This window comes from Hylobates moloch, unplaced genomic scaffold (genome assembly GCF_009828535.3).
Source record: "Hylobates moloch isolate HMO894 unplaced genomic scaffold, HMol_V3 SCAFFOLD_5, whole genome shotgun sequence".
Classification (NCBI taxonomy): domain Eukaryota; kingdom Metazoa; phylum Chordata; class Mammalia; order Primates; family Hylobatidae; genus Hylobates; species Hylobates moloch.
The window spans coordinates 55,116,946-55,131,312 of NW_026652280.1; positions in this window are offsets into that span (position 1 = coordinate 55,116,946).

Here is a 14,367-nt window from a genome sequence, read left to right on the forward strand (position 1 = left end):
TGTGCAGAGCGGAGCTGGAGTGGGGGCTGTGGTTTTATCACCTTTCATTTCCTGTCTCAGTTCTGATATGGCTTTAGACGTTTCACATGCGAGTGTGAAAACTAGCGTGTGCTTTGCAAAAGGAATCAGCCAAGCGCCCCGCTAACCCTGATCAATGCCCTGGTAACTTCTAGAACCAGTCAGTCAAGCTACATGCATGGGTTTTAAACTATTCTCAGCCCCTCTCCCCTGTTTACGGCCATGTTATTTATCCACGCAATCCCAGAAGTAATCGGAATACAGAAGCTCGAGTGGGTTCTATGCCCTCTCCATTTTCTCTGGACGTACTAATTATCCATGTTATACGTGCTTGCTTCTTACCATGGGTAATAAGGGTTATCACTGACGCTGTTAGTTAAGCTAATAGACATTGCCCAGATATCCCAGACCTCATTAGGTATTTAAGATACATATATGTTTTTTATATTTTTATGTATATTTCAAATACCTATATTTATTTTATATTTGTATGCATTTTAATTACCTAATGAGGTATTTAAAATACATATATGTATTTAAATAAATAAATATATGTATATATAAAATACATATAAGTATTTAAATACATACATGTATATAAATACATATATGCATATATAAAATACACATATGTATTTAAATACATATATCTATATAAAATACATATATGTATTTAAATATATATGTATTTAAATACAGATATATGTATTTAAATATATATGTATTTAAAATACAGATATATGTATTTAAATATATATGTATTTAAAATACAGATATATGTATTTAAATATATATGTATTTAAAATACAGATATATGTATTTAAATATATATGTATTTAAAATATGTATATATACACATATAGACAGAGATTTAATTTTTTAAAAGCAAACAAAATTATGATGAATTAAGCCCATTTTGTTGGATTTCCAGACGTTGCCCTTCTTGTATCTCTCCTGTCATTTCTGACAGTTCCCAAAGAGAGGCCCTTGCGCACGTCCATAAACCAGTCTGTCAAAGGAAATCAGCCTGAAGCAGCCACCCTCTTTTGAGTCATGGCTCTGGTTGTCACTTGCCCTAGTCCACCACGTGGACCTTCTGGGTGGGAAGCCCCAGCGCTTCCAGTGCCTATCTGGAGAATGCAGTGTTTATGCAGGCCTCCAGATGACACGTTTCTTCCATGGGAGCTCCACATTCCAGCTGGGTTGTCAAAATGCTGGGTTCCTTGCATCATGGACGAAAATGACTTCCTCTCTGGCTCTGTATCACATCATGACATCTGGTCACTAAGGCACCTCTGTTATGCCAAGAGAATCACAAAGTGTCTTTTGAAAGGTTTTATCAACTTCTGCATTTGTAAAGTAATTTCATAACTTCTGGTCATCATTCCTCTCTCCAGAGGAGTTCAAATATAAGCCAGGAAGATAATTACATTATACGCTGCTTTCTTTGTCTTCCTTTTTCTTCCCAGCTCCTTTTCCCCCACTTTTATTCCCAGATTTTCTTCTCCAAAATATATTTCTTTCTCTTTCCCAAGTTACAGAACAAAATCTCATAAGATTTAGTATACAAAACAGATATTGATAGAGATGGAATGAACGTATTAACACTATCTGGGACTGTCCCTAGTCAGTTGCAATTTTTAATAAATCTAAAAAGCCAATCTGGGCACGGTGGCTCACGCCGGTAATCCCAGCACTTTGGGGGGCCACAGTGGGTGGATCACCTGAGGTCAGGAGTTCGAGACCAGCCTGGCCAACATGGTGAAACCCTGTCTTTACTAAAAATACAAAAATTAGCTGGGCGTGGTGGCCCGTGCCTGTAATCCCAGCTACTCAGGAGGCGGAGTCAGGAGAAGCACTTGAACCTGGGAGGTGGAGGTTGCAGTGAGCCAAGGTCGAACCACTGCACTCCAGCCTGGGTGACAGAGCGAGACTCTGTCTTAAAAAAAGAGAAATAGGCTTATTTTGTGAATTATAAATAATGCCTACATTATGAAATAAATCAATCCTGAAAATTTGACCTTAGAACAATTTTCACCAAAACATACGTTATTTCCCCCATTAGCATCTATTATATTATCAAAGACAGAGTTCATAAAAGCAAAAATTTGGGTGTAACAGATGCCCCAATTTAAATAATATAAAATATGTGAGGTAAGATAAAGATTTGATGGGGAAGGGGTACCATATGTCTTTATGTGAAGGAATGGCACAAATGTAAAAGGTTAAGTAGATGTTTTGGTACAACTTATAGAAACAGTAAACGTCACCCCAACATGCACGTGCTGCCTCAGTGACCAAGAAGGAAGTCGCCCCATGGCTAAAGATAACGACTTAAAATGTGTAATTAGAGGCCGGGTGCAGTGGCTCATGCCTGTAATCCCAACACTTTGGGAGGCCAAGGTGGGCGGATCACTTGAGCTCAAGAGTGGGAGACCAGACTGGGCAACATGGTGAAGCCCCATCTCTACAAAAAAAAAAAAAAAAAATTAGTCAGGTGTGGTGGTACTTGCCTGTAGCTTCAGTTACTCGGGAGGCTGAGATGGGAGAATCACCTGAGCACAGGAGATGGAGGCTGCAAAGAGCCGAGATTTTGCCACTGCATTCCAGCCTGGGCAACAGAGCGAGGCCCTGTCTCAAAATAAATAAATAAATAAAATGTGAATTAGATTCATGGAACATGGTGTAATATGAAATTAGAAACTATTTTTGTAATAAAAATCATATCACTGTTTATACCCTGATCATATAATTACAAAAGAAGCTCTGTTGCTTCTTCTGGGGTTGGGCATTAACTGAACTGAGCTACAATACCAACTATAGCCAGTAGATGGTGCTTTCATAAAGGAAGAAAAGACTGGAAGCTGAAAATTCTGCTTCTGGGGAGATATTTGAAGTTAGAGATCTTGAATTTAATGGATACTTTAACATGTGGTTTCTACTAAGAAATAGCTACTTTGAGAGCTCACTGGGAACTGTGGATGTAAGAGCAGATATAAGAGAAATGCCAACAGAAGAATTGTTTAGGAAAGATGGACATAGGTTTGTGAATGGGTAAGATAAAAAGTACCTTTTTTCAGTGGATTTTGAGGAAGTAAGATTTTTTTTCAAGTTTTGGAGGTCTTGGAGTGTGGCTATTTTTTAAAAGCCAAAAGCTTTTAGGTGGGGCACAGTGGCTCACGTCTGTAATCCCAGCACTTTGGGAGGCCAAGGTGGGGGTGGATCGCCTGAGGTCAGGAGTTCGAGACCAGCCTGGCCAATATGGTGAAACCCCATCTCTGCTAAAACTACAAAAATTAGCCGGGCATGGTGGCAGGCTGTAATCCCAGCTACTCGGGAAGCTGAGGCAGGAGAATAGCTTGAACTTGGGAGGCAGAGGTTGCAGTGAGCCAAGATCATGCCACTGCACTCTAGCCTAGGCGACAGAGCAAGACTTCATAAAAAAAAAAAAAAAAGCCGGTAGCTTTTAATATTGTTAGGAAAGATTCAGGAATAACACTAATGACATAGATACAGAAAAACTTTTCTACTTACCTTATAGTCTCAGGGGATTTTAAGGGATTCTTGATTGTGATTCTGGTTTGTAATGTCACAGGGCAGAGAGGTGTGTGTGTGTGTGTGCGTAATGTGGATGGGAGGTGGATGGGGTGGGTTTTGTGGTGTGTGGAGTGGATATTGGGGGTGGATATGTGTGGGTTGGTGTGGGCCTGTGTCTGTGTGGATGAGAAGAAGTGTGTCACGCGTGGAGAGGGCAGGTGTGGGGGTGGATGCAGCGAAGTGTGTGTGTGTGCACACGTATGCCCTCATGTGAGCACCTGGGGCAGCCTTACCTTCTAGCAGGGGAAAAGGAGAAGTCATTGCTTTATCATTTTTTAGAGCGTTTATGTAGCCTTAACTGATTTTCTGAGTTTAATTTAATACAAAAAATTGAGAAGTGAGGGGGGTGCTGTGATCAGACTGCTTTACATTGTAACACAAAACAACCCTACCGGTGTACTCAGTAGCTGCACAGACAGAACTAGAACAGAGAAAAACTACGTGGAGCTACTGACATCTGGTGGACAACATAGAGACTGCTGATGTGGATGGGAGAAAGACCCTTAGATAGGGATTTTGTTGATTTAGATTTGCTTTTTAGTTTTGGTCTTGTTTGCTTGGGGTTTGTTTGTTTGTTTGTTTGTTTGTTTGTTTGTTTGTTGTTTTTTCTTTTTTGAGACAGAATCTCTCTCTGTGGTCCAGGCTGGAGTGCAGTGGAGTGATCTCGGCTCACTGCAGCCTCGACCTCCTGGGCTCAAATGATTCTCCCACTTCAGCCTCCTGAGTAGCTGAGACTACAAGTGCTCACCACCACGCACGGCTAATTTTTGTTCACCATGTTGTCCAGGCTGGTCTCCAACTCGTGACCTCAAGTGATCCACCCACCTTGGCCTCCCAAAGTGCTGGGATTACAGGCGTGAGCCACCGCGCCCAGGCAATTTGTTTTGTTTTGATTTGATTTGATTCGGTTTTTTGTTTGGTCCACTTACCAGTCACCTCTTTCTACGTGCTCTGTCTTATTAACTTCCCTATGTAAGAATGGTGTGAACAGAGCCTCCTGAGAGTGGAGAGACAGTGTGGGACGAAGCTTCAGCACCTGGACTCAAGTTTCAGATCCCTGAATTCAAGTTCTGGCTTCAGCACCTGCTGATTGTGCCGCCGGAGGCAAGTCAACTACTCTCTTCATCCATTTGTTTCTAAGGAATGAGGCCATTCATCCCCGTGCTGGTGGAGTAAGTACCGTACCTAAATTTCTGCATTACCATTATCCATGCAAATCCTATTTCAGCCTTCTCCAGTCAAAGCCTTGTCTGTACAATGTCCAAGACATCAGCTACACAGCCTTGCTGTGGAAGGACTGGGTTGCCTGAAAAGATAGAGGGCCAAGCAGGGCTGCTCTGCAGTGGGGCAGCTGTAGGGCACTGCCCTCTCTTGCATCCCTACAAATAGTACTACAAAAGAAACAATTAATCAAGCTATGTCACTTCACTGCAGCGCACATTCATGCTCGCGTTCCTGTTGACTCTGTGCCAGGCGATCTCTAACTCCTTAAAGGCAAGCGCTCTGCCTACCCCGTCCCCTAGTACCCACTCCGTGCATTGAACCTGGCTAGGGGCTGTTGTCTCAAAGCAGCAGGGATTTTCCTCAGTCTCGAGAATGGGCTAGAAGAATATGGCCTTCAGAACTTCAGATCATCCATGTGACGCTAGACGGAAAAAAAAACAAAATAAGAATTGTACTCACACCAACTTGATTCCAGAAATGAGACGCCAGGAAACGTAGAACATGCAACCATCCACCTAACTGGGCCATGACCCAGATGGCCTGCATTGGAGGCGAGGAAACAGGAAAGACAGAGTAATAATTTTAAAAACATTTGTTTCCAGCTATCTAAGAAGAAACTGGTAAGTGTCTTCCTATGGAGGAAAAAGCATATCTTTTTTTTTTTTTTTTTACATCTTTATCTTGCCTACTGGAAATTTTCGGTAAGGGTGAATATCAGAAAAATGTTCACAATTACCCTAAACTTATTTTGCAGGTTGTTTTCTTTTATGATCAACTGTGACCTTTAGTAAGAGAGCAGAGAACAGGCGGTTTGGAAATTTGAAATAAGAGATAAAGCCGACTCCTTCTACTAATCCTTTCACAAGAGCTACTAATCTTTCACCAAATGGGCTGGTTCTCTTTAAGGTCCCCTTTCTTCTTGCATTCCCTCACAGAAGTAGAAGCATGTGAAGAAATGACTATGAACATAAGCAAGGAGAAATGCATTTTTTAAAAAGGCACTATTTAATACAAACCGCATAACCAGTCCTTAGGTTGCAGTATATGACTTAAGGTGGAAACTTGAAGAGACTGAATGAGGTAATTCAGGGAAAGATGCTTATAGCTAAGAACAGCTTGTTTTTCCCTGCGATGCCCTTCCTCTTCCATTCTCACGGTACAATTTTACTCTCTTGGGTGCCTCTATCCTACTATTGTTATGTTGTGTAGTTTACGATATTTCAAAATCAATTATCTTTACCACTAAATCATTTCTCAATGAATATTGAGAAATAGCCATGACCTTAAAAAAAAGTTGGTTCTCTTGCATAATAATGCTCAGTAGCTTCTGTCTTAGCTATCACACAAGAATAAGCAATGTAAATATCTGCTTCTCTTTTCTACTCAACTTTCGGAGGCTGTTCAATACACACCAGGGTAAGTGCTTGACATGTCAGTTAGCTATTGCTGAATAGCAAACACTCCCAGAATGTAGTCTTATCATTGCTCAGGAGTCTCTGGGTCAGCTGGGTGGTTCTTCTTGTCTAGGCCATGATAGGCTTCCTTCAGCTGACCTCATTTTGCCTGGGATTGCCCACGCAGCTTCAATCAGCTGCTGAGTTAGCCTGAGTGAGGCTGGCTGGTCTAAGATGGCCTCACCTAAGACACCTTGATTCTGCTCCACGTGGTCTCTCATCCTCCAGGGGTCTAGCCTGGGGCATGTTCACCTGGCAGCTGGGAAAACTGCCAAGAGATAGAACAGATGACAGCAGTCTGTTGGCCAAAGCAAGTCACTCTTGAAGGAAGGAGCTACGAAGTCAGAGTGCAAAGGTGGGGGATACAGTCATGGTGCAAAGGCTGTGGAAGGTCTGCACATCGTGGAAGGTCTGCACAATGTATGAGGAAGACAATCAGATCTTCACGACAGCTCCAATTTTTGAATACCCCTCAGGGTAGATGTTTATTATCTCTACCTCCTCTTTTGTTTTTTCTTTCCCACTCTGTCACCCAGGCTGGAGTGCAGTGGTGCGATCATGGCTCACTGCAGCCTAAGACCTCCCAGGCTCAAGCAATCCTCTCATCTCAGCCTCCTGAGTAGCTGGGATCACAGGCACACACCACCAGGCCCAGCTAATTTGTTTGTAGAGATGAGGTTCTGCTATATTGCCCAGACTGTCTACCTTCTTCTTCTGGTAACCGTACACCCCTTCATTTAAGGAAATTGTTCCTCCCTCTTCTGCTCACCTGGTTTGAGCAGATCCTACTTCCCTGCCAGGAAGAGGAACTGACACAGGTGGGCAGTCCTGGCATCCACCCTCCCCTCTAGAGACTGGTTCAGTGACATGCACAAGATACCAGCTGGGCACTCTATTGATTTTTTCCAGCATTTTTTTCTCAATGTTACTAGGAGAGACCCTTTTTCTATCCGATTAAGAGGAACACAGGCATCCATCGTTCCAGCGCTGTGCAGAAGGCAGTCTGAGAAAACGAAGTTGTTGGAGTCTCTCGCTTTGGCCTTCCCTGGGGTCAGCTCCCACCACTGTCTTTATGTACTTTGGTTGTAAAAGCCAATTAGCTCACTTTTGCCCAGGTGGTTCAAATTGTGTTTCTATCATTTGTATCCAAGAGAATCCTAATTGATGAACCCCCAAGAACATAAAATTTCCAACAGAAAAGGCAATGTTTGTACTTTCCAGGGTACTCACTAAAATAATTTCATGAATCACATTCTTTTTACTTGTAGAGTAGGGGTTGCAATCTGGATGTCGAAAGGGAAGAAATAGGCACATGAAAAGGCCTAAATGAGGAAAGTGGAACCCTGGGGACTGACGGGTGTCTCTGTCCACTATCGGATTCAGCAAATTGTTTTCTTGAGAGAATGTGGGCCCAATATCACTGAATCTTTCCATTTTTTTCAGGCAAAAAAAAAAAAAAGCTAAAATCCCAATTTTAAGGAGAAATTTTCCCCTTTATAATTCATGACAACAAATTCAATTCATTGTATTGACCAAATGCATCCATGAACTCTTGGAACCTCTGTTATGAAATAGAGTGAACTCACCAAATTCAGAGCTGAGCCACTGCTCCACACCTTCTTGGAGTTCCTCATCTCTCCCTCACTTCCTTCACCAACACAAAAATGTTAGACACTTCGTAAGCATTGCTAACAAGAACAGAGAAAACTTCACCGCAACAAGGGTGCTAGGTTTAGCAGCCAAGTCACTCAGCATACCCACCTAATGGAACATGATTTGAATTTGTGCCTTAAGAAAAATACAAATTACTAGCCGGGGGCAGTGGCTCACACCCGTAATCCCAGCACTATGGGAGGCCGAGGCGGGTGGATCACTTGAGGCCAGGAGTTCAAGACCAGACTGGCCAACATAGGGAAACTCCATCTCTACTAAAAATACAAAAATTACCTGGGCATGGTGGCTCACGCCTGTAGTCCTAGCTACTTGGGAGGGTGAGGCAGGAGAATGGTTTGAACCCGAGAGGCAGAAGCTACAGTGAGCTGAGATTGTGCCACTGCACTCCAGCCTGGGTGACAGAGTGAAACTCTGTCTCAAAAAAAAAGAAAAGAAAAGAAAAAGAAAACTACAAATTACAATATGTAATGGAGTGGTAGGCTGCTTACGGTACAGTTGAAACTGTAGGTGTGAAATCCCTAAAGGCCAAAGTTCTACATTATTATGCTTAAACACACGATGCGTTTGCCAGTTATTTCTCTGTTGTCTATAAGCTTCAAGCCCACCTTTTCAGATACCACACCATAAGGCTGGAGCTAGGAGTCACACCTATTTCTCAGACTCTCTTGTCAACTGGTTCTCAGTTAGCTTCCACCAATGGAAAACACGGGCAAGAAATAGGAAGATGGGAGGTACTGAGAAGAAATTCACTTAGTGCTTCTAGCGTGAGCTAGCATCTCTCCAGCAGCAGTGCACAACAAGCCTCCTACTTCAATGTACCCCATCCAAGGGACCAGCAGCAGCCGCTACAGCTGTCCCCTCAACCCCACGTGGCAGTCTGAGCACCAGCTGGCCCCATCCCTTGGGATGCCCAAGCCCTAACCACAAAGCATCACAAATCAATCAGAAATCTAAGCATCAGTCCTCCAGATACTTCTCCAAGATCCTAGATTTTGATAACATCACTTCTCCCCTTATATTTTCTCAATTCCTAAGATGTTAGCTCTTTTCTGAAAGTATTAACCTCTGGGTTAACCAATTCCCCGTATTAAATTTCTTCTGCTTGAAATAATTAACGTGGTTTCTCTTTTCTTCATTCAACTTTGACTGATAGCAATTATTAGAATAAAAATTTTCTTTGTATTCTAGAATTTCTTTTTCTGAAATCATAATGTGAAAAAACGTTTCTTCAAATACCAAGATCTTTACTACAGGAAAGTTGTTACCAAAAAGCCACAAAAATATTTCTGTAAAATCCCAATTAGGGCCAGATGCGGTGGCTCATGCTTGTAATCCCAGCACTTTGGGAGGCCGAGGTAGGCAGATCACCTGAGGTCAGGAGTTCAAGACCAGCCTGGCCAACATGGTGAAACCCTGTGTCTACTAAAATACAAAAATTAGCTGGGGCTTGTTGGCAGGCACCTATAATCCCAGCTACTCAGGAGGCTGAGGCAAGAGAATCACTTGAACCCAGGAGGCAGAGGCTGCAGTGAGCCTAGGTTGCACCACTGCACTCCAACCTAGGCAACAGAGTGAGACTCCATCTCAAAAAAAAAAAAAAAATCGCTGTTAGGATACTTCAGCTACTTATGTCGAAAGCTTCATGACCCATAAAAACACTTGACCAGCCAGGCTCAGTGGCTCACACCTGTAATCCCACCACTTTGGGAGGCCGAGGCTGGCAGCTCACCTGAGGTCAGGAGTTCAAGATCAGCCTGACCAACATGGCGAAACCCCGTCTCTACCAAAAATACAAAAATTAGCTGGGTGTGGTGGTGGGCACCTGTAATCGCAGCTACTCGGGAGGCTGAGGCAGGAGAATCGCTTGAACCTGGGAGGCAGAGTTTGCAGTGAGCCAAGATCATACCATTGCACTCCATCCTGGGCGACAGAGCAAGATTCCATCTCAAAAACAAAAAAACAAACAAAAAAACACTTGACCTACAGTGTCATTCCTAATCAGCATTTATATCCCAAAGCCCTTCTTCACTCTTCAGGGGTCCATTTCTATACACACCAACTGAAGCCAATACTTAGGAGCCAATAGTCTTAGGAATGTTCTGCCAATTATGCCAGTGGATTTGGATCTGGATTTAGGATGAGCAAATAAATATTTAAAAATCAGATTTTATAAGCCTGCCATGTTTGGGGGAGAGAGCAGGAATTACTCATTCTAGAACAGAAGGCTTCATTTTATGAAAGCGTTTGCCTGAAGATATCCTTAGAAATTTATATATGCAAATATGTGTTTCCAAAAAATGAGATTACATTATGTTTTTTTTTCTTTAGAAACATCTACACTGATATGGTTTGGATTTGTGTCCTCGCCCAAATCTTATATCAAATTATAATCCCCCATGTTGGAGGAGAGGCCTGGTGGTGATTGGATGATGGGGGCAGATTCCCCCTTGCTGGTCTCATGATAGTGACTTCTCAACAGACCTGGTTGTTTAAAAGTGTGTAGCACCTTCCCCTTCTCTCTCTTCCTCCTGCTCTGGCCATGTAAGACATGCCTGCTTCGTCTCCACCTTCTGCCGTGATTGTAAGCTTCCTGAGGCGTCCCAGCATGCTTCCTGTACAGCCTACTGACCTGTGAGTCAATTAAACCTCTTTTCTTTATGAATTACCCAGTCTCAAGTAGTTCTTTATGGCAATGCTAGAACAGACTAATACACTCACCAAACTAATAATTATGGCTACTCTTTGTATATAGGAATTGTTTTAGTATTGTCTTTTCTTCTTACAATAAGTACACATTACTTTTATTATAATGGAAAAAATATTCTAAAGTTCTTCTAGTGCAAATTTTAAATACTTGAATTTTAAAGCTAGGATTCATCTTCTGTTTGAATGAAAATGCCTCAAGTATGCCTTTTCAGTAAGCATCTACTGAGCATCTATGGAGTGCCGGGTGGTGTACTAAGAGAAGCCCAAAGAAAAATTCCTGTTCCTGGACAATCTAAACCTTATTGGCACGGTTCACAGGCATCTTTACAACAAGTAGCTAATACATGATAGACGATAGACCTTCAATAAACACTTGTTTAATAAATATATGCATGTACCATCATAGGATTTATTTTTCAAACTCTCGTTTCACAGAGAATTAGCCTTGTTCAATTCACTTATCACACACACATCATACTTCATCACTTCTAAGACACATATTGTCCACATCTCAACTCGAAAATCAGAATGAAGCTTATTGTCAATGTGATTTTTTAAAGTATTGTATCAGACAATTTGCAGGATTTTCTCTTTCATAATGGTAAACGATATGGTTTGGCTGTGTCCCCACCCAAATCTCATCTTGAATTGTAACTCCCACAATTCCCATGTGTTGTGGGAGGAACCTGGTCGGAGGTGATTGGATTATGGCAGTGGGTCTTCTCTGTGCTGTTCTGGTGATAGTGAATGAGTCTCACAAGATCTGATGGTTTTAAAAATGGGAGTTTCCCTGCACAAGCTCTCTCTCCTTGCCTGCCGCCATCCATGTAAGAAGTGACTTTCTCCTCCTTGCCTTCCACCATGATTGTGAGGCCTCCCCAGCCATGCGGAACTGTAAGTCCATTAAACCTCTTTTTCTTCCCAGTCTTGAGTATGTCTTTATCAGCAGCATGAAAACAGACTAATATAGGGACAGCATTAGGAGATATACCTAATGCTAAATGACGAGTTAATGGGTGCAGCAAAACAACATGGCACATGGATACATATGTAACAAACCTGCACATTGTGCACATGTACCCTAAAACCTAAAGTATAATAAAAAAAAAGAAAACAGACTAATATAGTAAATGAAATAACAATATGTCTTATCTTGACAGCATCTTAGATTGAATGAAATACAATATGTATTTTATGTCTACTTTAGAAAATACATGTGAATACTTGGGCACACACCCCCTGAGGTTCAACTGGGAAAAGTTTTCATAGGACCACTCCATTCCATGAACGTTCAAGCCCCCAGTGATCACATGAAATCCACAACTAGTAATTTATATAAATGTGAAAATCAACAGCAGATAAGTAGCAAGTTTATAAAAATGTGTGCATTTATGAGTTTATTTCTCACATTTTTAAAATTATTATTGAATGTTAAACATGTATTTCTCATATTGAACTTTAATGTAAGGCATAAGTGTATATAAACATTATGTACATTTCTAAGCACTCATGTACTTAAAAGACTTTTGTATTTTAATGTTTGAAGTTAAAGGTTTAAAGTTTCTAAGAAACATGAAAATGACTAAACAGTGTAAGAACTGCAAAGTTATAAAAGAAACACCAATAAAATCTTATCGGAGAAATGAAATTAACTATGAGAAGAATGAAATTTTGTGACAAAGACAGGCAGAGAACACTTCAAGAAGAACAACAATTTAAAAAATTTTTTAGTGGGGCATGGTGGCAAGTGCCTGTGGTCCCAGCTACTCCGGAGGCTGAAGTAAGAGGATTGCTGGAGCCTAGGCAGTCAGGGCTGCAGTGAGCTGAGAGCATGCGACTGCACTCCTGCATGGGCAATAGAGCAAGACCCCCATCTCAAAAGAAAATTTTTTAAAAGGACAAAACATCACCAAACTAATAAAATGTGAATCATCAAAAAAGTATAACCTATACTAACCACATAATAAAAGAATACCTCTGAGCAGTACAATGTAAAATATTGGGCAAATGCATTAAAGACACTAAGTAAATACAACAATATTTTAAAATAATAATTGACATCCAGGCAATAATTATTTTGGTGGCTTGTGCCTATAATCCCAGCACTTTGGGAGGCCAAGGCGGGAGGATTGTTTCAGCCCAGGAGTTTGAGACCAGTCTGGCCAACATGGCAATACCCTGTCCTATCAAAATTAAAAAAAAAAAAAATTCCAGCCTGACCAAAATGGCAAAACCTCGTCTCTACTAAAAATACCAAAATTAGCCAGGCATGGTGGCATACACCTGTAATCCCAGCTGCTCAGGTGGCTTGGGCACAAGAATCGCTTGAACCCAGGAGGCAGAGGTTGCAGTGATCCCTGATCATGCTACTGCACTCCAGCCTGGGTGACAGAGCAAGAATCTGTCTCAAAAAAACTTTAAAATAAAATTTTTAAAAAAATAATTATTGACATCCAGGCTGGGCAACACAGTGAGACTTCATCTTTACAAAAATAATTTTTTAATTATCCAGGCGTGGTGGCCAGTACCTGTAGTCCTACATACTTGGGAGGCCGAGGCAGCAGAATTGCTTGAGCTGAGGAGTTCAAGGCTGCAGTGAGCTATGATTGCATTACTACACTCCAGCCTGGGAGACAGAGCAAGATGCTGTCTTAAACAAAAAAAAATTTTTTTTTTTTTTTTACAGAGAGTCTTGCTCTGTTGCCAGGCTGGCAACCTCTGCCTCCCGGGTTCAAGTGATTCCCCTGCCTCAGCCTCCCGAGTAGCTGGGACTACAGGCATGAGCCACCACAACCAGCTACTTGTTTTTAGTACAGATGGGATTTCACCATGTTGGCCAGGATGGTCTCGATCTCCTGACCTCATGATCCACCCGCCTTGGCCTCCCAAAGTGCTGGGATTTCAGGAGTGAGCCACCATGCCCCACCAACAAATAAAAAATTTTTTAAATAATAATTATTGGCATCTACTAGTTCAGTGACTGCATACCAGGTCTACCTAATTTAATCATGTAGTCTCTTCACCATCTCTTAGCCTTCTTCTTCTATATGTTCTCAAAAAAGGAAGCTGATGTGGAAGCTGGAAAAACAGAACAGGAAGAAATGGGACAAGCCATACTTTCAACCATTGGTGACCACTGCCTATTCCTTGCCTTCTGATCCTGTGACCACCAGGGCCTCCAAAATAACTTCACTGAGAACCTTTGAGAACTGCAGTCATCAGCTCTTTCCTCTCCCACACTACACTTTCTTCCTTACTGGGATTAGGAATATAAAATCTGGACACACACAGGAGCTCACCTGGGCACATTCCTGTTCACTGCTCTTGCCAACTCAAACCCTACCTCACCCACCCACTGATCAGCACAGAGTTGGGCAGTCCCAGCCAGGAGGTTCTTTTTCCTATTGCATGCTTTAGGGAATGATTTTCAAACTGGATAACTTTCTATTACTATAAAATAAAAAAGAGAAATTCACTTAAGACTGTATTATACATGGAACATAGAAAACAAAACTGGATTTTTGTAATCAGCATGATATTAAGATCTAAAAGACAAGGAAGAGGTGAGGACTAAGAAGAATATAGTACTATTATGACTACAAGTTTACAAAAATATTATCAAGTCATAATATTATACTGCTGTTATTCACTGGAGTAATTTTCCATTGACTTCAAAGTGCAGATCTGTTGGTAG